Source organism: Malaclemys terrapin, chromosome 5 (assembly GCF_027887155.1).
Source record: "Malaclemys terrapin pileata isolate rMalTer1 chromosome 5, rMalTer1.hap1, whole genome shotgun sequence".
Lineage (NCBI taxonomy): Eukaryota > Metazoa > Chordata > Testudines > Emydidae > Malaclemys > Malaclemys terrapin.
This window is the reverse complement of record NC_071509.1, coordinates 88,075,842-88,099,204: the sequence shown is the minus strand read 5'-3', so window position 1 is coordinate 88,099,204 and position 23,363 is coordinate 88,075,842. Positions and strand designations below refer to the sequence as shown.

Below are 23,363 nucleotides of genomic sequence, written 5' to 3'. Positions count from 1 at the left end.
AAATTACTTTTTCTATCTGATTAATTCATTTTCCCCAACTTGATTAAGAGAAATCTATGAAAGAGGTGAAATCCTTTAGTTTTTCTTAGTATATATTCAGGTAAAAATACAGTTGTGGTCTCTGAGTAGGATATGTTGATGATTTTTTAAATTATTATTATTTGCCCTATTCTGAGCTAGCTGCCAATTAAAAAAAAAATCATACAACATTGATGATTAGGTTAAGTCCTTTAAATTAAATGCTATACTGTCCAATTGTACTACATAAGCATATAAGTAATATATTTGTGTTCAAATGATCCAGCAATGAATTAGGTAACTGTTTTCATGATCAACTAATTAACAATATTTAAATTTATCATCATTAGGATTCAGATTTAACACAACTAGTATCACATAAGCAAACTTCTCCATGCAGTCCTGCCCATGGACTTCATACTTGACATAAAGAGATTATCCCTAAAGTAGAGAACATACTTTAGTCTCTATGCCTATTAAAAGAGCTGGTTGAAAAATAGAGCGAAAATTCATGAAAAGATTGTGAAAATTTGCACACACACACTTTTTTTTTAATGTGAAATTTTGATAAATTTTATATCAAATTTCATCTGGTCTATAGCTAGCTAACATATAAAGGGAAAATTTTTGCTATTTGATTTCCCTTATATTGACCGAGAACAAGGAGAAGTACTTGAGGAGGCCATCACTACATAAAACCTCCAGGGGAAGCATATGGCACAGACTCCTGATGGCTCTACTAAAGTTCCACACTGATGAATACCTATAAAATACTCTTTAAGTTAACAATCCTCTATGATCAAATGAAAAACAGACTGGAACCTTGGGTGACCTTTCCTTGCAATACTATGGTAGAGAGTTCTGAATATTTCAGCAGTGTTGCTGCATTGAAGTCATAAGTCATCATCTGATGTGCCAGTACAAACAGAATCATTACATATTGACTTTGGAGATTCAGGTCAGAAAACTGGAGTGTCAGGGCAGAAGGGAACCCAGTGAGATAAGTCTGACCATTCAAGGCCAAAAGTAAAAAAAAGAACTACAAGACTATTCAAGCCAAATGCATGAATGAAAATGTTAATGAAAAATGAAAACCTCACATGCTGAGTCAGTGCAGAAGCAAACTATAAACTTGGTCTATTACAAATAGATATTGTCCAATCCATTGTTTCTAGTGTTGCTGTAGCCGTGTTGGTCCCATCTTCTCTCTCTGTTATGAATAGACACAGACGTGGGGCACAAATAAGGAGAAACTTGATTACCAATGTTTAGTAACTTCATTAACTCCCCAGCTTTCTATAACTCATAGTGGTACAGAAATATCTAAGCACAATTTGTTAGAGAATATTACATACCGACACAACATCTCCCACTCTTAGCCACTCTATAATGGCCGCTGTGGCAATATGGTGGTGGCACAGCCTCAGAACTAGAGTGGGGTAAAAGATGATGATCAGATTCTCTGTCCATGCCTTGGGCTCTGTAATCACAAGCAAATTAAATACAAATTAAATTTAGCAAATTAAATACATATTATTGCTGAAGTGAGAGACAGCAGAGTCCAGCTGCTTGGTGATCTGGCATAGCTCCATCCAGTATGTATCCAGTTAGTTCTATTGAAGTGGGACTCAGATTATACCCAGTCTCCCAGACTAATTTGTTTAGTCTTCTTCTGAGACATGCAAATGTTTTTTTCAGTTTATATTGATTGTACTAATCTATAACTCTGGTTGTATGTGCTGCTTTTGGAGACTTCAGGTGTTACAGTGACATACTGTCAGTAACACTCTGCCAGTCACAAAAACTACCATCACAGTCAATGCCTTTGTTGGTAGTTGTAGCAGAGAGAGAGAAAATATTGGCTACAAACAGAGGCTGAACCCCTAGAGATGTTCCCAGAGCCAGCCTTTGAAGTTTCCCAAAGCCCAGTGGCTACACAGCTGCTCTCTAATATGCGGGGCCAAGAAATATAAAAGAGAATTTTAGAATGTTTCTAACCCTTTTCCTTATGAAAAGGACCTTTCCTTGAAAATACAACATGATGCAAGCCTATCACTAAGGTTGAAAGCTTGTCACTGATTTTTCCAATAGCGAACGGGTTATTTATAGTTCTGTCTCTGACATCCAGGATTTGTCTCTAGGGCTGGAAAAAGAAAAGGAAAAAAAAAAACAGCTACATATCATTTGATTATTGCAAAGACTACAGATCCAGTTCATATTTTGTTGGGGGCAGTGCAACTCAGGCTGATAGCACTAGGTTACCGCAGGTTCCCTAGTGAGCAGCCAGTGGAACCTTTGGTCACAGGAAGAGACAGCTCAGCTGCATGCAAGGCAGTATGGCTTAGTGGAGTAACCAAGGGAGTAAGAAGCTCTGACAAAACTCCCTCTCTGTGCCAAGTGACATAGGCCAGAACTTCCAAAGCTGGGTCTCTAAAGTTAGGCACCTACATCCAGTGCAGTACAGTAGTATTCAGTGTAAGTTATGAGCCTCCAGCGAGAAGCAGAAACAGCTGCAGGGCAAGAACAAGATGGCCTGTTTTATATTTTCCTTCAGCAGACACGACATTGCTGGAAAAGTAGTTTTCTTTCTCTAGTGTGTTTGGTTAATTAATATTGATCATCTCTACACTAGCAAAACTTCCTTGTCCCAAATGCAGTTACACCATGGCTACAGGCCTGGATAGCTGATGGATTTTCTTCTATTGTAGAAGAGAGTTAGGTAACAGAACATGTTTTGTTCAGTAACATCAAAGCTAACACAGACCAAGCTACCTCAAAGTAGTTCTACATAAAGGAACAATAGTTTAGAACTGTTTTACATTTTCCCACTTTCGGGAATAACAAAAGAATAGAAGGCAGTTTGCTGCCAGTTGGCACCATATGTGGAGAACAGATAGGCACTCAGTTACTATGGTGATGGAAAGCAGCATAAAACCCTATAATAGAAGGGGTTAAATGGGACTCAAGCATCCTTGTGCTGGCCCTCTGCATGGTGTGAATGTTGCCATTACAGAAATAAGATGCACAGGAACAATGGAAAAATGTGAAATTTGCAGAAAATAGAATGGGTTTGTTTTACTCTTTGCATCGTATGGTGATGGCCATGCACATATTTGCATAGTTACTAATGGTGCATGAAATATTACTCAAAATTTGAGTTAGGCACTTACTGTTATGAAAACTGAATCATTTTTTGTGGGGGGGGGAAATAAATTTCCATGTTAGATAAATTTTTTGCTCAGAAAAATAACTCCCCTTTCTAATGAAAGGCAGCTTTAGAATTTGATTTTGACATGTTTTCATTGCAAAACAGACATTAAATTGAATATCCTGCGAAAACAAAATCTTAGTAGCTTGTCACCCAAAATGAAATGGCCAAAAAGTTTTTGCAAAAGTGTCTTGACCAGTTTTATACAGCTCTCCTACTTTTAGGTGCTGTTCAAGCAAAGCATGTAGGCAAGTGAGTAATTTTAAGCTATAGATTTGCTTAGGTGCTTTGCTAGATCAGAAACATTACTGTCTTTTTAAAATCCACATTATCAGCTCAGGCAGTCTGAAATTTGCCTCCCACTGGAGTTACATGAAATGTTCACAACAAAACTTAGAACCTTGGGAAATGAGCCTAGTTTCAGAGTTATATACTCAGAGTTTGTCTTGATCAGGCTGCAAAGGTGGTTTTTAGAATATGTTAGCTAGCACATTCTATGTAAGGGCTTGTCTACATACAATTATTTTTCCACTTTAACTGTCGATGCACTTATATTGGGATGTAATCCCTCTGCCAGTTGCTGTTTGCCACAATAAGGACGTGGTTCAAATGCCTAAAAGTTCCTCTTAAAGTTAACATACCCCACTGGTGTTAACCCCACTCAGAAACCTGGGAAAACTAAATTCCTTCCCTGGGGGCCTTTAACAGGCAATACACCCCTGTTTGCAAGCACTGAGTTTGTATGAAACAAGGAAAACTTTATTAAGGGTAAAAGGGAACATAGTATCAATTTGGGAAAAACACAGCAACAATAAATCAACAATACACTTATATGAATAATAAGTAAAATGCCCATCCCCACAGTAAGTTAGGCAGTAGTCCTTTACCTCAGTTCCTCACCTGCTGGTGTGAATGTCTGATAAGCCAATGGGGGATGAAGGGGGAGAAGAGTGTGAGGTAACATTTTTTTATTGGACCAACTTCTGTTGATGAGTGTGGCAAGGCGACAACTCAGCGGCATAGCGCCTCCTGCTGGTTGTCCAGGGAATTAGCTCTTTGCCAGCTCCAGAGCACCCTCTGCCGGCTGATGTCTCGCCTGCCGCTGGCCCCCATGTCCCTCCCCGGACCCCGGTGCCTTTTGCCCAGGGGTTCTGCCCACCGCAGTACCCCCTCTCTCTGGGTCTCCCCTCCCAGGGGAACCCCCAATCCTCTATCCCTGCCTTGCCTCAGTGGCTACTGCCAGTCACCATCTAGCCCCCACTCACTGGACCAGACGGTAGCCAGTTAACCACTAATCCTCGGCAAGGGGGGGTTAGACCAGCTGCCTCTGCCTATTCCTGGGCTGCCCCTCGGCAGCCCTAGTACCCTTTTGTGGGCCCTTGACTCAGCTTGCGGCTTAGCTAGGCTGGAGCTCCCCAGCTCCCTCTGCCCTTCCCCAGCACTGCTTTACCCTAGGTACCCTCCTCAGCTTCCCAGGCAGCCAGGTTCTTCTCTCTCAAGAGTCTAGAGAGAGAGTCTCTTTTTCCTTCTGGCCCACCGCCCTCTTATAAGGGCCAGCTGGGCCCTGATTGCACTGTGTGGCTGCTTTCCCAATCAGCCCAGCTTTTCCCCTGCCACAGCCCTCTTCCAGGGCTGTTTTAAGCCCTTCAGGGCAGGAGTAGTGTAACCACCCCGCTGCAATGGGAAAGACAAGCTGTTGAGCTTACCCAGAGCTCTGTGTAGCTTGAAAGCTTGTCTCTCTCACCAAAAGGAGTTGGCCCATTAAAAGACATTATCTCACCCACCTTGTCTCTCTAATATCCTGGGAGCAATATGGCTATAACAACACTGCATACAACAATGATAAGCAAATGTCCTTTAGACATAATTTCCCCTCTGTTCCCCTTCACTGCATCCCATTTATGGTTTGGTATCAGTGGATAGTATAGTCCTAGAACCTGAGAGTGCACTCAGGCAGGCCTGTCTCCAGTTCTTAGGGTACGTACTGCCTGGTCTGTTCCTGAGGCTCCACCACCTAATCCAGCTGTAATGATTTCAGCTACAATGATTGGTGTCAGGAGAAGGGGGTTCACCAGAGTTTACTCTGCTCTGTTACTGACACCTGCTTAGCTACTTTAGTGCTGTCTCTCACCATGAAGGTATCTCTGCATTATCTCTTTGCAAGGCCTTCAGCAGAGGAAGATGCAAGATGGACACCTCCCCCCTCTCCTCAGTACAGTCTTACTACCCCTGAAATTCAGAGTTCATTTACAGTTCCGATGACTCCGATGAGTGTCAAAGGATTTCTGGGTAGAAGGCTTATGCAAATGAAACTCTCTCTGTAGCTGCTCTTTCTCCTCTTCACCAAAAGATGGTGGCAGAGAGCTCCTTTCTGTATGGAGCTTGTATCTATCTGAAGTTCTGAATAAACAAACTTATGAAGCAGCTTGTGGCTGCTTTTTTTCCTTGTTCACCGACAGAGTGTAGTAGCAAGCGCCCTACCCTCTATAACTTCAGGCCAAAGGGTGTACAAGTAAAGAGGTGATTATACAGGAGCAAAAAGAACAGGAGTACTTGTGGCACCTTAGAGACTAACAAATTTATTAGAGCATAAGCTTTCGTGGGCTACAGCCCACTTCGGATGCATCCGAAGAAGTGGGCTGTAGTCCACGAAAGCTTATGCTCTAATAAATTTGTTAGTCTCTAAGGTACCACACGTACTCCTGTTCTTTTTTACGGATACAGACTAACACGGCTGCTACTCTGAAACTGTCATTATACAGGAGCAAGTTATTCTCATATAAGGCATGAATTATTTTGCTTTTAAAAATATCACACTCCTAATCAAAATAGTAAAATTGCTACTAAAACTGCAGTAGACCAGGCCTAACTTGTTCTAAAACTCTACTGTAGACAAGGCAAGCTGGTTGAATTGAAACCTAGGGCTCCTCTCTAGGGTTTGTCTACTCTAAACTCAAATTCATTGATTGCCTATTAACTCAAGTTAGTTCACAAGTTTGCACATGCTAGTCTAGACACATTGGTAAGCTATGAACTTGAGTTAAAAACTCAAGTGTAGACATACTCCCAAGTAAAGTACAACATGCCAAGGGGAAGGGTTGTTTCTGTACCCGTATATAAACATTTTCTTTGGTTTCAAAACATTAATCCACTGAATTTTGCCTCTGTCTTCCCTTCCCAGGGTCTCTTGGCCTACTGAATTCTGGGTACCTTACATTATTATCTCAGCAAGTTGGAAGTGGATGTAGATGTCAAAAGGGAATCGGAGTGCACTCACATCCACATCTTCTGTCATATTCATTGAGCTGAACTGCAGCTCAACAGAACATGCTGTTTTATGTTTCATACCTTTGTCTTAAAAGTAAAATAATTTTGTTACTATAAACAAGGACTCCTTGCTTCTTCGTGAACAATATGCTAGGCCTTATTCTCCACTGTTTCACATCTTGTGCAGTTATTTACACCTGAGCAAAATGAGCACTAAGTGAATGCAAGATGCTACCAAATCAAGTAGCATTTTACCCCCCGCCATCCCATTTTATTTCACTCGCACTTGGCACAGGAGTGAATATATACAAGGTGCCAGGCAGTGTAGAATCAGCTCTACTACCTACACAGCAGTGTTCAAATACTTTTCCTGCTTGCCTATATTATAAAGTGGTACCTCTTTGGGAAACCAAGCTACAACAGGATAATGTTGCAACATGGTTAAAATAATATTTAGTCTTCCAGTGTAGACAGAACTATTAGCAGTGTTCCTTGTGGTGTATTTGAAAACTGTGTTGGAATTGAAGATTCCTTTAATTGTAAGGGGTTTCCTGAACCTGGCTTACAGGCTAGGGGGCTTTGTAGGCAAGCATGGGATCAGAGTCAGCCTAGAACAGAGTGTGGTGAGTTATGCCTCTCTGCGTTGGGGAGCAGCTTGCTTTGTCTCTCTCTGTTTTTGGTTATTGTGTGTTATCGCTCCGGATTCTAAGTATAAAAGTAGTGTTACCTAACAACTTTCCAGCAAGAGTATTTGATGTTTTAGCTAACTTCTCTGTGAGTATGCTGTGAACACATTAATGAACCATGTTTATAGCTTAGAATTTAACAGAACTTTATCCTGGCTCAAGAACATAGTTAAAAGAAGACTACAGCAAGAGCAAACAATATTCTATATGTGATGGCAGACTATTGTGTTGTAACCAGCTCCACAATCACTGTGATTGCATATAGTATAGGTAGGGCAAGGCCTTTTTCAACTGATACATAGAAAAATTAATAATTGTCCTGAAAACTTGTAAACAATCTCAATAGGTTTCACGTGGTAAGATCAGACCAGGGCCGGCTCTGGCTTTTTTGCCGCCCCAGGCAAAAAAGCCTCCCGCCACCCCCCCGGCGGGGAGTGTGGCAGGGGAGAGCAGCGAGCCTGGCCGCGGCCCCGCTGTCCCCGGCTGGCCAGAGCGCCGGGGGAGGGTAGCGAGCCCGCTGCGACTCTGCTCTCCCCAGTGAGCACCACTCCCCACCAGGTGCCGCCCCAAGCACGTGCTTGGTAGGCTGGTGCCTAGAGCCGGCCCTGGATCAGACTTCTATTTAGTCATTACTTTTCATGTATTTTGAATGAAAGTCTTGATTGTTTTCCAGCTCTGGTGAAGTTGTTGGTATGATGTCTCATGAAGCCAAAACAAAGCAGCTCAAACTTTGAATCAATAAAAAGTGCTTAAAGCTAGAATTCAAAAATGGGGTTATTATTCATGTAATGCACCAAGTATTTCTGAAATACACAGAACCTCTCTGAAAGCTATCTGCTTAGCTTTCTGTGGAACTCTCTGCTCCTTGCTTTCTAGGACTTTGATTCTCTAAGTTACAAAGTACGTGCCTAACTTCAAGCATGTAAGTAGTCCAATTGAAGTATTTTGCTTCAATGGGGCTACTCATGTGCTTAAAATTCTACCATAGACAAGGCAAATCATACTTTAGCACATGCTAGCTGGCTGGGTTGAAGCTATCTAACAGATTTTAAGGAAACCACCTTTTAGCCTAGTCTAGATAAACACTCAGAGACTGTGAGATGCCACAGACTGATATGCCAATGCTACAGATATGTAGAGGACATTCAGTTGAATCTGGCTCTTTATTTCCTAATAAATACGTCTGTTAATACCAAGATATCCCAAGGTAGTGCAGAGTCTTAAAATCATAGAATCATAGAAATGTAGTACTAGAAGGGACCTCGAGAGGTCATCTAGTCCAGTCCCCTGAACTGAGGCAGAACAAAGTATTGTCTAAACCAGTGCTTCTCAAAGCTGGTCCGCCGCTTGTTCAGGGAAAGCCCCTGGCGGTCCGGGCCAGTTTGTTTACCTACCGCTTCCGCAGGTTCAGCCGATCGCGGCTCCCACTGGCCGCGGTTCGCCGCTCCAAGCCAATGGGAGCTGTGGGAAGCAGCGCAGGCTGAGGGATGTGCTGCCTGCAGCTTCCCGCAGCCCCCATTGGCCTGGAATGGCAAACCGTGGCCAGTGGGAGCCGCAATCGGCCAAACCTGCAGACATGGCAGGTAAACAAACCGGCCCAGACCACCAGGGGCTTTCCCTGAACAAGCGGCGGACTGGCTTTGGGAAGCATTGGTCTAAACCATCCCTGACAGGTATTTGTCTAACCTGTTCTTAAAAACCTACAATGATGGAGATTCCGCAACTTCCCTAGGTAAATTGATGGAGTGCTTAACTACCGTGACGGGTAGGAAGTTTTTCCTAATGTCTAACCTAAACCTCTCTTGACGCAATTTAAGCCCATTACTCCTTGTCCTGTCCTCGTAGGATTAGGAGAACAGTTTATCACCTTCCTCTTTATAACAACCTTTTATGTACTGGAACACTGTTATCAACATGTCCCCCCTCAGTCTTCTCTTCTCCAGACTAAACAAATCCAGTTTTTTCAATCTTTTCTCATAGGTTATGTTTTCTAGACCTTTAATCATTTTTGTTACTCTCCTCTGGACTTTCTCCAATTTTTCCACATCTTTCCTGAAGTGTGGTGCCCAGAACTGGACACAGTACTCCAGTTGAGGCTTTATCAGTGCTGAGTAGAGTGGAAGAATTATTTCTTATGTCTTGCTTACAACATTCCTGCTAACACATCTCAAAATGTTTGCTTTTTTTGCAACAGTATCACATTGTTGACTCATTTAGTTTGTGATCCACTATAACCTCCAGGTTCTTTTCTGCAGTATTCCTTCCTAGGCAGTCATATCCCATTTTGTATTTGTGCAGTTGATTATTCCTTCTTAAGTGTAGTTCTTTCCATTTGTCCTTATTGACTTTTATCCTATTTATTTCAGACCATTTCTCCAGTTTGTCAAGGTCATTTTGAATTCTAACTCTAACCTCCAAAGTGCTTGCAACCCCTCCCAGCTTGGTATCATATGCAAACTTTATAAGTGTACCCTCTCTGCCATAATTCAAATAATTTTTGAAGATATTGAATAGACCTGGACTCAGGACAGATCCCTTTAGGATCTCACTCAATTTGTCCTTCCAGCTTGAGTGTGAATCATGCCAGATTCCTTATTGCTCTTAGGCAAGCAGGTTGCAATAGGGAATACTACTACTACTTACGTAGCGCTTATCAAATATAGCTCCAAAAGCACCTTTAGAGGTAACTAAGCGTCTTTTTCTATCTGGGGAATCTGAGATACAGAGAATGCTTTCTTCCATTCTTAACTACACAGAAAACATTCAGATGAGGAGTTAGCCATTGTGATCAACACCTTCACTACTTCCGTCTTAGGGTATGTCTACACTGGCAAGTTTCTGCACCACAAGTTATACCTCTTTTATTAAAATGCTGGAATTAAACCGTTGTTGCGAGTCCACACTGTGCTCCTTGTGACGCTGGAGCGCATCCACATTAGCAGCTCTTGCAACAGCAAAGACAGCCGTGCATTGTGGTAGCTATCCCACAAGCAACTGGCCACAGGATGCTTTGGGAAGGGTTTGCAATGCCTCATGGGGCAGGCACAGCATCACATGATGCAGGTTTCCCAATCCCATTGTTCCATGGGCATCCTAATACATTGCCAGCTGCTTTTCAACTGAAGCGGGGCAGGGGGAGTGTGTGACGGAGTGTGTGTCTGTATGGACAGGGGGGGGAGAGAGAGACAGTCTGTTTTGGGGAACAACAAGGAGTCCAGTGGCACCTTAAAGACTAACAGATTTATTTGGGCATAAAGTTTCGTGGGTAAAAAACTTCTTCAAATGCATGGAGTGAAAATTACAGATGCAGGCATTATTATACTGACACATGAAGAGAAGGGGGTTACCTCACAAGTGGAGAACCAGTGTTGACAGGGCCAATTCAATCAGGGTGGATGTAGTCCACTCCCAATAATTGATGAAGAGGTGTCAATTCCAGGAGAGGCAGTTGCTTTTGTAGTGAGCCCGCCACTCCCAATCCTTATTCAAGCCCAAATTAATGGTGTTAAATTGCAAATGAATTTTTTAGTTCTGCAGTTTCTCTTTGAAGTCTGTTTCTGTAGTTTTTTTGTTCAAGTATGGCTACTTTTAAATCTGTTATAGAATGTCCAGGAAGATTGAAGTATTTTGCTACTGGCTTTTGTATGTTACCATTCCTGATGTCCGATTTGTGTCCATTTATTCTTTTACGTAGAGACTGTCCGGTTTGGCCAATGTACATGGCAGAGGGGCATTGCTGACATATGATGGCATATATAACATTAGTAGATGTGCAGGTGAATGAGTCCCTGATGGTGTGGCTGGTGTGGTTGGGTCTTCTGATGGTGTCGCTAGAGTAGATATGGGGACAGCGTAGGCAATGAGGTTTGTTACAGGGATTGGTTCCTGGGTTAGTGTTTCTGTGGTGAGTATTTGCTTCAGGTTGGGGGGCTGTCTGTAAGCGAGGACTGGCCTACCTCCCAAGGTCTGTGAGAGTGAGGGATCATTTTCCAGTATAGGTTGTAGATCATTGATGATGTGCTGGAGAGGTTTTAACTGGGGGCTGTATGTGATGGACAGTGGTGTTCTGTTATTTTCCTTGTTGGGCCTGTACTGTAGTACGTGACCTCTGGGTACCCGTCGTGCTCTGTCAAACTGTTTCCTCAATTCCCCAGGTATTGTAGTTTTAAGAATGCTTGATAAATATCTTGTAGGTGTTTGTCTCAATCTGAGGGATTGGAGCAAATTCGGTTGTATTTTAGGGCTTGGCTGTAGACAATGGATCATGCGATGTGTCCTGGATGGAAGGCATGTAGGTAAGTATAGCAGTCAGTAGGTTTCCGGTATAAGGTGGTGTTTATGTGACCATCACTTATTTGCACTGTAGTGTCCAGGAAGTGGATCTCTTGTGTGGACTGGTCCAGGTTGAGGTTGATGGTGGGGTGGAAATTGTTGAAATCCAGGTGGAATTCTTCAAGGGCCTTCTTCCCGTGGGTCCATATGATGAAGCTGTTAACAATGTAGCATAAGTAGAGGTGGGGCGCTAGGGGACGAGAGCTGAGGAAGCATTGTTCTAAGTCAGCCATAAAAATGTTGGCACACTGTGGGGCCATGCGGGTACCCATAGCAGTGCCACTGACTTGAAGGTATAAGTTGTCCCCAAATCTGAAATGGTTGTGGGTGACGACAAAGTCACAAAGCTCAGCCACCAGGTGTGCCGTGGCCTCATCAGAGATAGTGTTCTTGACAGCCTGTAGTCCATCCTCATGTGGAATATTGGTATAAAGAGCTTCTACATCCATGGTGGCTAGGATGGTGTTTTCAGGAAGATCACCAATGCATTGTAGTTTCCTCGGGAAGTCAGTGGTGTCTCGAAGATAGCTAGGAGTGCTGGTAGCGTAGGGTCTGAGGAGAGAGTCCAAATAGCCAGATAATCCCACTGTAAGAGTGCCAATGCCTGAGATGATGGGGCATCCAGGATTTCCAGGTTTATGGATCTTGGGTAGCAGATAGAATACTCCTGATCAGGGCTCTAGGGATGTGTCTGTGTAGATTTGTTCCCGTACTGTAGCAGGGAGTTTCTTGAGCAGATGGTGTAGTTTTAGTGGGATCAGAGGATAGTGGCCTGTAGAATGTGGTGTTGGAGAGTTGCCTGGCACCCTCCTGTTCATAATCTGACCTGTTCATTATGACTACAGCACCTCCTTTGTCAGCCCCTTTGATTATATGTCAGAGTTGGTTTTGAGGCTGTGGATGGTGTTGAGTTCTGTATGGTTGAGGTAATGGGGCAAGTGATGCTGTTTGTTCAATTTCAGCCTGTGCACGTCTGCGGAAGCACTCTATGTAGAAGTCCAATCTGTCATTTCGACCGTCATGAGGAGTCTACTCAGAATTCTTCTTGTAGTGTTGATAGGAGGGTTCCTGTGGGTCAGTGCACTGTTCAGTGGTGTGTTGAAAATATTCCTTGAGTCGGAGACCACAAAAGTAGGCTTCCAGATCACCGCAGAACTGTATCATGTTCGTGGGGGTGGTGGAGCAGAGAGTGTGTCAGCACGCAGTCTTGTAAGTTCAGACAGCAGCAGGCAGCAACCAGTCCTGAGGAAGGGGAAGGGGGAAACCTCAACATCAGCCCCCGCCAGGGCCGGCTCCAGGGTTTTGGCCGCCCCAAGCAGCCACAAAAAAAAAAAAAAAAGCCGCGATCGCGATCTGCGTCAGCAATTCGGTGGAAGGTCCTTCACTCCTAGCGGGAGTGAGGGACCGTCCGCTGAATTGCCACCGAATAGCTGGACCTGCCGCCCCTGTCCGGAGTGGCCGCCACAAGCACCAGCTTGCCTGGAGCTGGCCCTGGCCCCCGCCTCCCACCCTGGGCTCTCTGCACAGCAATATCTCTCTCTCTCTCTCTCTCTCTCTCTCTCTCTCTCTCTCTCTCTCTCTCACACACACACACACACACGCCTGCCTCTGTGTTCAATAGCACGAGCATTCCACATTAATGGTTTGCTTTGTGTCCTGGAGCAGATCAGCACAGTACACAAGGGCTATCAGAAATGGTGCTTTTAAAGGGGACGAGTGCATGTCTCCAGGGCAGCCGAGTTCAAAATAATGAGCAGAGCGGTCACTTGAGGCATTAGGGGACAGCTCCGGAGGCCAATTACAGCACAGAAAGCAATCAAGTGTCTACACTGGCAATAGAGTGCTGGAGCCTCTGCGCAAATAGCCTTACGACTCTCGTTGAGATGGTTTTTTTGCAGCACTGCAACTGAGGAGTTTCTTCGCACAAAGAGGCTTGGCAGTGTGTACACGGCTGCAGTTTGAACGCAAAAAGCTGCTTTACTGTGCAGAAACTTGCCAGTGTAGACAAACCCTTAGACTATTGCAACTTTCACTCTAGCAGGTGTTGAATGCAAGAGATTTAAGTAGGCTGAAGCTCGTGCAGCATGCAGTTGTATTGCAACTATAGTCTATTTTCTATATAGACTATATCTAGTTAGCTTTCATAGTCCCTTTTCATACTGTACGTTTCTCTTAAGGTATATTTCATTTTGCTAGACATTTTTAGTGTCTAGCAAAGCACAGCTGTGACAGTGTACCCCATAAGGCTTTATGGGGAGGGGGTGCTTATAAATGTATGTATGACATAACTGGAATATGTTTTTTGCTGCTTGTGCCATGTAACATATCTCCGTAAGGGTTATGATCTACTATATCTATTCATCCTATTTGTACATATATATCATTTTCTACTCGAGCTTAAGAATATGGGCTGTATGCCTGCCTGATTTCTAAGTAAGCTTTGTGAGGCATTTGGTCAGCTTCTTTAGGAAGGAATTCGCCAGGTTAAGTACCTGATCAGGAGACACTTAGGGAACAACACTTAGGGGGGAGGGATAGCTCAGTGGTTAGGGAACAATGCATCTTGGAATGCTCCAATCCACATGAGAAGTCTTCCTGGAGACATGCAAGATGCCATGTGGACAATGGCGTCGGCCTGCAAAGACTGAGTCATGCAGGGGCATGTGACTTGCCCAGGTGACTCCAAAACTCCATCTTGGAGCTGGGCTTTGCATAGGAGGGAGGAGGGGGGTCTCCACCCACAAGAGAGAGTCTACTTAAACCTGTGGGAGACCCCTCCATGTTGTCTTCAGCTGGCTAAAGAAGGAGCCTCTCCACCCCACCCCAGGATACTTGAAGGAGACTGAAACAAAGGACAGTAACTGCAGGGGGTGTGAGTGATTGCTGGACCCAGGCTAAAAGGAGATTAGCCTGTAAAAGGGAGCACTCTGGAACTGGTGAGGAAATTATCTGTATTCAGTTTGATTAGGCATAGGGTAAAACAGATTTATCTGGGTTTAGACCCCACTGGGAGTTGGGCATCTGAGTGTTAAAGACAAGCACACTACTGTGAGCTGTTTTCAGGTAAACTTGCAGCTTTGGGACAGGAGATTCAGACCCTGGATCTGTGTCTGGAGCCAGACGGGAGTGTCTGGCTCAGCAAGACAGGGTGCTGGAGTCCTGAGCTGGCAGGGAAAACAGAAGCAGGGGTAGTCTTTGCACATCGGGTGGCAGCTCCCAAGGGGGTTTCTGTGATCCAACCCGTCACAGTGGCGTAGTCGGCAGGATCTGTGCACAGCTGATTGCTTTGAGATACTGGTAGTGATTTTAAGTGAGTTTTAAGTGTGGTGGCTGGAGAACAGACAAAGTGGTTACTGGTTTGTTATTTTCTGTTTGCTTATTTCGGGCAAAGGAAGTAGGGACAGAAAAGGAAGCTCTCTGTTAACTAAGAATCCCCTGAGCTGAGTGCATCTCAGTTCCAGTGAACTGCAGAGGGGTTGTAGCCCAGCACAAGAAAGCAGGACAATGAGTACCAGTGACGCTGCTATTAAACTAAAGCTGGCCAGGTTGGAAGCAAAAGAGAGAGAAAGTGAACATAAGAGACGGCTGGAACTAAGACAATTAGAAATTAGTGCCATGGAGGCAGAACATGCAAGGGAAGAGGCTGCCCACAAGAGAGCTATGGAGGTCGAGGCAGCGAGGGAGCGAGCGGAGGCAGCGAAGGAGCGAGCGGAGGCAGTGAGGGCGGCAGCGAGAGTGGAGGCAGAGGCAGCTGCCCACGAGAGGGCTATGGAGGCCCAGAGGGAGGCCCGGAAACATGAACTGGCTGTTATGGAGTCGAAGAGACGAAACCCTCTCCCTGCTGGCTCCACTTCCCCAAAAATCCACAAATGGGAGCGACTATGTCCACAGTATGACGAGTCCAGCGATATCGCCGAATATTTCATCACCTTTGAGAGACTTTGCACCCTCCATGCCATCCCTGAAGATCAGAAGATGACCACATTGATAGCAAAATTGACTGGCAGAGCTCTGGACATATTCAATAAGATGCCTATTGATGATGCTTCAAACTATGGTAAATTTAAGGAACTGGTTTTGAAACAGTTTCAGGTTACACCTGAAACCTACAGGGTTAAATTCAGGAGCCTTAAGAGGGGAGCTGGATTAAGTAATGTGGCTTATGCCAATGAAATGAGAGATTTGGTAGATAAATGGGTGCGGGGGAGAGGCATTACCAGCTTTGAAGGGATGTGTGATCTAGTTACTCAGGAACATTTCCTGAATATGTGCAGTGATGAGGTAAAACAGTATTTGTGGGACAAAAAGGTAAATGCAGTGGGTGAATTAGCTGAGTATGCTGACTCTTATGAACAAGCCCAAGCTGCAATCAAACACAGACCACTGGCAGAAGGGTATAAGGTTGGGGGAAAGCAGAATCACCGTTTTACCCCTGGGTCTGGGAAAAAAGAGGCTGGGCGGTCACCTCCCCATTCCCCTGGTACTCGTCCCAAATTTCCTGTGCAAGCAGAGGAGCCCAAGAGGTGCTATCATTGTAAGTCCACTGAGCACCTGAGGAATAAGTGTCCCTTACTGAGTGAAGCTGCGGCTTCTCAGAGCCAGGCTGTGGCCTCTTTCCACACAGGATTTGTAAAGCTTGCTTCCACACAACCAAGCAATGAGCATATGCATGCTGTTAAATTGAATGGTCAAATGCTTCTGGGATTAAGGGACACGGGTGCTGAGATTTCTGTGGTCAGGAGGGACCTAATCCAGGAGAAGGATCTGTTGCCAGGTAAAATGGCAGAATTAGAGCTGGTCGGGGGTTACAAAGTCCTTGCACCTTTAGCTAAAGTACACATGCAAACTCGGGATTTGCAGGCTGAGCTGACTGTTGCAACGGTGGCACACAATTTTGCACCGTTTCTACTGGGGAATGATTTCTTTAGTGTGGCAGAATCTGTCCCAGGGTTGGTTAGCAGTGAGAAGGAATCTTGTGCTAAAAGCCCCAGAGGGGGGGGCGAAGTCACACGGACTGCTGGGGGAATAGGAGGGTGTCTCTTAGATTCCTCTGCAGCAGTAAAGGATGCAGCTTCGGGGGCAGGGCTGGTTGTAGCCGGTTCCTGTAGCTCTGGGGCTCAAGGGAAGTTCCAGAGGGAGGAGCTGGATGAAGCCAGCTCCTGTCCCCTAATCATCTCCCCGGGGGAGGGGGATGTACCACCTTGTAGCAAGGAGGCCACCACAGCTGCTGACTGCCAGGAAGTTGCAGGTCAGCAGGGGGCCGGGCCTGCCCTGGGGTGCACAGAGGTGTGTGTCCCAAAGGTGGAAGTTGGGGTCCTGGGGACCACTGTGGTGGGAACAGGCCCCAAGGACTCTATAGCTGAGTGCCAGCCCAACCCAAGTGGAAGGGGAGGGATTTTGCGGGCCAGTGAGAGGTCTGTTGTAGCTGGTAGCTGTGAGTCCACAGCTGGGGCAGGATCACCTTCCCTTTCGGGGGACACAAGAGTGTCGGACCCAGTGGGGAGCCCAAAGAGGGAAGCCCAAATGGAAGGTCAGGGGGGGCCAGAGAGTCCACCCACCTTTTGTGGGGAGGGGCTTTCCCAGGAGGAGGGTGAAAAGTCTGCATTCGAAATGCCAGCCCCCTCTCCTGTGGATCAGGTTTTAAGGGAAACCTGGGGGTCAGGTCTCCAGGATGAGGGGGTCTATCCAGCTGACCCATTGGAAACAGAAAGTGGGGTGTCCAAAGGGGTCCAGAGCACCCCAGGGAAAGCTGCTGTTCTTGCTACACTTGCAAGAGATACAACAGACTCTCTCCAAGACAGGGGGGGGGGGGAAATCTCTTCATGGGAGGGACTTCACAAGGGTGGGGGGCCCAGCCCAGAGAAACTCCAGAGGGAGGGGCCGAGGACAAGTATGGTTGTAGTACACCCTTTCCTGGCCAAAGACCCAAGCACATGCCTGAACTAGAAGTCTTCCGCAAATAGGCAGAGGAATCTGCTTCAGAGGGTCTACCAGAGGGCACAGAGAACTGGGAAAATGCAATGGATGCTAAACAAGTCAAATTGAGTGAACGAAGCCTGTCCACTGTAGATTTGCTGTTAACCTTGTGTCTTTTGCTAATTCACCTATGGGATAAAACAAAAGAATTCACACTAGTGGTAAACCCTTTAAAGATGTGGAACATATTTGATTTGTGGAACAAGCTGTTGTACATGCTGGGGATGGTGACAGGACAGCCCCACCAGCATGTTACTTTACAGCCCATACCTGTAAAAAGCAGCAAAAGCATAACAGGCCTATGCTGCTGTGTAGAAGGGGAAACTGAGGCACACCGCCTCATGGCATTGGTGGCTAAATGCCAAGATACCTCCACGTTAATGAGTATTGCTGCCTGCATGCTGTTAGCAATACTACATCCCTACCTGTTTGCAAGCATCTGGGGACCAGGGACCCCAAAACGGGCTAGAACCCCCAGGAGTGACATCATATGGTTTCAAGGTACTTACAAACAGAAATTTTACAGGTACTGCCTCCGCCATGGACAGTGTCCAAGTCTCTGGCAGTAAGTTCAGGGGGAGGGTGTGACAGTGTACCCCATAAGGCTTTATGGGGAGGGGGTGCTTATAAATGTATGTATGACATAACTGAAATATGTTTTGTGCTGCTTGTGCCATGTAACATATCTCCGTAAGGGTTATGATCTACTATATCTATTCATCCTATTTGTACATATATATCATTTTCTACTTGAGCTTAAGAATATGGGCTGTATGCTTGCCTGATTTCTAAGTAAGCTTTGTGAGGCATTTGGTCAGCTTCTTTAGGAAGGAATTCGCCAGGTTAAGTGCCTGATCAGGAGACACTTAGGGAACAATGCATCTTGGAATGCTCCAATCCACATGAGAAGTCTTCCTGGAGACATGCAAGATGCCATGTGGACAATGGCGTCGGCCTGCAAAGACTGAGTCATGCAGGGGCATGTGACTTGCCCAGGTGACTCCAAAACTCCATCTTGGAGCTGGGCTTTGCATAGGAGGGAGGAGGGGGGTCTCCACCCACAAGAGAGAGTCTACTTAAACCTGTGGGAGACCCCTCCATGTTGTCTTCAGCTGGCTAAAGAAGGAGCCTCTCCACCCCACCCCAGGATACTTGAAGGAGACTGAAACAAAGGACAGTAACTGCAGGGGGTGTGAGTGATTGCTGGACCCAGGCTAAAAGGAGATTAGCCTGTAAAAGGGAGCACTCTGGAACTGGTGAGGAAATTATCTGTATTCAGTTTGATTAGGCATAGATTTGCGCATTTTATTTTATTTTGCTTGGTGACTTACTTTGTTCTGTCTGTTACTACTTTGAACCACTTAAATCCTACTGTCTGTATTTAATAAAATCACTTTCTATTTAGTAATTCACTCAGAGTATGTATTAATACCTGGGGGAGCAAACAACTGTGCATATCTCTCTATCAGTGTTATAGAGGGCGAACAATTTATGAGTTTGCCCTGCATAAACTTTATGCAGGGTAAAACGGATTTATCTGGGTTTAGACCCCACTGGGAGTTGGGCATCTGAGTGTTAAAGACAAGCACACTACTGTGAGCTGTTTTCAGGTAAACTTGCAGCTTTGGGACAGGAGATTCAGACCCTGGATCTGTGTCTGGAACCAGACGGGAGTGTCTGGCTCAGCAAGACAGGGTGCTGGAGTCCTGAGCTGGCAGGGAAAACAGAAGCAGGGGTAGTCTTTGCACATCGGGTGGCAGCTCCCAAGGGGGTTTCTGTGATCCAACCCGTCACAGTGGCTGAAGCTCGTGCAGCATGCAGTTGTATTGCAACTATAGTCTATTTTCTATATAGACTATATCTAGTTAGCTTTCATAGTCCCTTTTCATACTGTACGTTTCTCTTAAGGTATATTTCATTTTGCTAGACATTTTTAGTGTCTAGCAAAGCACAGCGATCACTCTATATCTCACCTATCAGTCCTAATTCTCAAAGGAAACCTGTACAATACTTTGAAAAGATGAGCCTGAGAGCTTAAATTCATTACTTTGCTAGACACTAAAAATCATGTACTGAATAGAGACACTGGTTTATGGCTTATTACAATAATCTATAACCCACTAACCACCCCCTCCCAGCTGTCTTTCCCCCCTCCCTCTGACTGGAGGGTTGTTAATGGACCACTTCACCTTGGAAGGTCCATTGAAATATGTGGTAACTATTTATGCCAAACAATCTGTTCTGACTTATATGTAGCTCTGACACTCTGTGTACAGTCAGGTATCCACTATAAATTTATATTGGTGTAACTACGTCACTCAGGGTCAGGGATGTGAAAAATCCACACCTCTGATCTAACGCTTGGTGTAGACAGCACTCTCTGATTGGAGGGCTCCTCCTGTCCACATAGCTACTGCCTCTCGCAGAGGAAAATGAACCTCACCGACAGGAGAAGCTCTCCTGTCAGTATAGTAGCATCTTCACTGAAGCTCTCCAGCAGCACAGCTGCACTGGTGAAGCTGCGCTGCTGCAGCATTTTAAGTATAGACCTGCCCTACTTTTCCCAGGCCTGCAGAAGAGCTCTGTGTTAGCTCAAAAGCTTCTCTCTCGCTCACCAACAGAAGTTTGTCCACCATGTCTCTTTAGATTTACCATATTTAATCTCATTTCATGTGTTTCACCTCCTTGTCACATCACAGTCATGTGTAAATGCCTCTGGCAAACTTTTCCCCTGATTTCAGTTACATTTTCCTGTAGAACATTAATAAAGAGTCCCACTTTCCATGAGAACATTGTTAAAAGGTACAGTTATTCATGATAATTATGAGATGGCTTGAGTGTTTGCTTTAACTAGGATTAACTAAGAAACATTTTAAAAACCACAGGGTATGCTAGTTGCAATGTTAACAGTGTGTAATTAAAGGGTATAGGATTAACACAGTAAATATGTAAAACCTGCATAGATCAGTAGGGGAAATGGGAATATTTGAATCTAAATACAGGAGAATTATGAATATAATTCTTGTGAGTGTTGATGGCATTAACTGCGAAAATCCCTGTGAATCAAAATGCTCATATATGCCTCGGGGGTATATTTTCTATGTGTGACGTTTATCAGCAGGGCTGCCACTAGCATTCATGGAAACTGTGTGACCGAATTCCCATGCATCCTACTGAAAATTATTTTCTTAGGGCCAAATCATGCTTCTCTTATTCATACAAGTCATTGGTCTCATTGACATCAAATATGATAGTAAGACAAGCACAATTTGGCCCTTATTGCCTTCTTTTTAAAAAATAGAGCCAGATTGTAAACCCATTACTCTCATTGGTTACTCGCAGGAGTAGTCCCATTGATTTAAAGGTTCACAGACTGACTCACAGCAACTTGCTTGTGACAGTTACCTGACATGAACTTCAACTTTGTGCATGGAACAAGATAATGCCCCCAACAGACTGAGATGCAGCTGAAGCAATATTAGGCTTTATTTACTCCTGGGGGCATTCTGCTCCAAAAAATTAAAAATTCTGTGCACAATATTTTAAAATTCTGCAACATTTTGCAAATTTTATTTGTCAAAATAACACTACATAATTACCCAAGTTTCAATTATTTTGGCAATTTATTTCAAAATACCTATCAGCAAGTATATCTGTAACAATACAGACACACAAAAATTCCCCCAGGAGTAAAGTGTTAAAGAAACCCCTATGACAACCCAGTTCTTGTTTCTCTGCCTCCTTCCCTTCCCCAGAGCCCTGGGGGTGGGGGGGAGAGAGCAGACACCCCAACCCCTCTCCCCCAGACCTCCAGCCAATATACCCAAACCCCTCCTCTCCAGAGCCCAGAACAGAAAGTATTTTAATTTGTTGCTTTTCCGTTTCACTGAGTGTCCCATTTTTCTGTCATTATGAGAAAAGGTAAGTAGGTCTTTTCAATTTACCTTCTCTATGTCATTCAGTATGTTGTATACCTCTATCATGCATTCATTCCCTCTTTAAACTAAACTGTCCTAGACCTTGTCTACAATATGGGTGGTATAGCAGCACCGCTATGGTACTGCAGCTATGCTGCTGAAGTGCCATAGTGTAGACACTTCCTACAGTGATGGAAGGGTCTTTTCTGTCATTGTAGATAAACCCTGGTCTACACTATGAGTTTAGGTCGAATTTAGCAGCGTTACATTGATTTAACCCTGCACCCGTCCACACGACGAAGCCGGTTTTTTCGACTTAAAGGGCTCTTAAAATCGATTTCTGTACTCCTCCCCAGACGAGGGGATTAGCGCTGAAATTGACCTTGCTGGGTCGAATTTGGGGTAGTGTGGTCTCAATTCGACAGTATTGGCCTCCGGGAGCTATCCCATTGTGACTGCTTTGGACAGCACTCTCAGCTCTGATGCACTGGCCAGGTAGACAGGAAAAGGCCCGCAAACTTTTGAATCTCATTTCCTGTTTGGCCAGCGTGGCAATCTGCAGGTGAGTGCAGATCTCATCAGCAAAGGTGACCATGATGGAGTCCCAGAATCGCAAAAGAGCCCCAGCATGGACCGAACAGGAGGTACGGGATCTGTTTGCTGTATGGGGCGACGAATCTGTGCTATCAGAACTCCATTCTAAAAGATGAAATGCCCAAACATTTGAAAAAATCTCCAAGGGCATGAAGGACAGAGGCTATAACAGTGCCGCATGAAACTTAAGGAGCTGAGGCAAGCCTCCCAAAAAACCAGAGAGGCAAACGGCCACTCCGGGTCAGAGCCCCAGACAGGCCGCTTCGATGATGAGCTGCATGCCATTCTAGGAGGTGCCCCTACAACTACCCCATCCCTGTGCTTTGACTCCGTCAATGGAGTAGCACGCAACAGGGATGCGGGTTTTGGGGACGAGGAAGATAGCTCACAGCAAGCAAGCAGAGAAACCATTTTCCCCGACAGCCAGAAACTGTTTCTCACCCTGGGCCTGGAGTCAGTACCCCCCAAACCCACCCAAGGCTGCCTCCCGGACCCGCCAAGCGGAGAAGGGACCGCTAGTGAGTGTACCTTTGTAAATATTATACATGATTTAAAAGCAAGCGTGTTTAATGATTAATTTGTCCTGGCATTCGCAGCCAGTACAGCTACTGGAAAAGTCTATTAACGTGTCTGGGGATGGAGTGGAAATCCTCCAGGGACATCTCCATAAAGCTCTCCTGGAGGTACTCCCAAAGCCTTTGCAAAAGGTTTCTGGGGAGGGCACCCTTATTCCGTCCTCCATGGTAGGACACTTTACCACACCAGGCCAATAGCATGTAATCTGGAATCATTGCATAACACAGCGTATGGTCCCAGTGTTTGCTGGCATTCAAACAACATCCGTTCTTTATCTTTCTGTGTTATCCTCAGGAGAGTGATATCATTCATGATCACCTGGTTAAAATAGGGTGATTTTATTAAGGGGACATTCAGAGGTGCCCATTCCTGCTGGGCTGTTTGCCTGTGGCTGAACAGAAATGTTCCCCGCTGTTAGCCATGCGATGGGGGGAGGGGTGAAGCGATCATCCCAGAGAATTGGGTGGGGGGTGGGGTTAGTTGGGTTTGTGCTGCACGTTAACCCGAAAACCGCAGCCCCTCCTTTTAAATTGCCAACCCATTTTAAATAAAGAGTCTACCCATTGTTCTTTAAATGTGTCTTTTTAACTACCACTCTCCCTTTTTTTTCCCTCCACCAGCTGCAAATGTTTCAACGCTCACACTCTCTTCTCCTTCCCAGAGGCTAGCGAAGATTAGAAGGTGAAAAAAATGCACTCGTGATGAAATGTTATCTGAGCTTATGCAGTCCTCCCACACTGAAAGAGCCCAGCAGAATGCGTGGAGGCAGACAACATCAGAATCCAGGAA

The 23,363-nt window shown here is 45.1% G+C and overlaps 1 long non-coding RNA gene across 1 annotated transcript in view; it reads left to right on the top strand.

Moving 5' to 3' along the window:
* LOC128838232 (uncharacterized) overlaps positions 1–22,030 on the top strand; it is an 80,284-nt gene extending 58,254 nt beyond the window's left edge. The window contains exon 3 of the long non-coding RNA XR_008445130.1: positions 21,952–22,030. This is a non-coding gene — a long non-coding RNA (uncharacterized LOC128838232). The remainder of the gene's footprint in view (positions 1–21,951) is intronic.
* Positions 22,031–23,363: the final 1,333 nt, after the last annotated feature.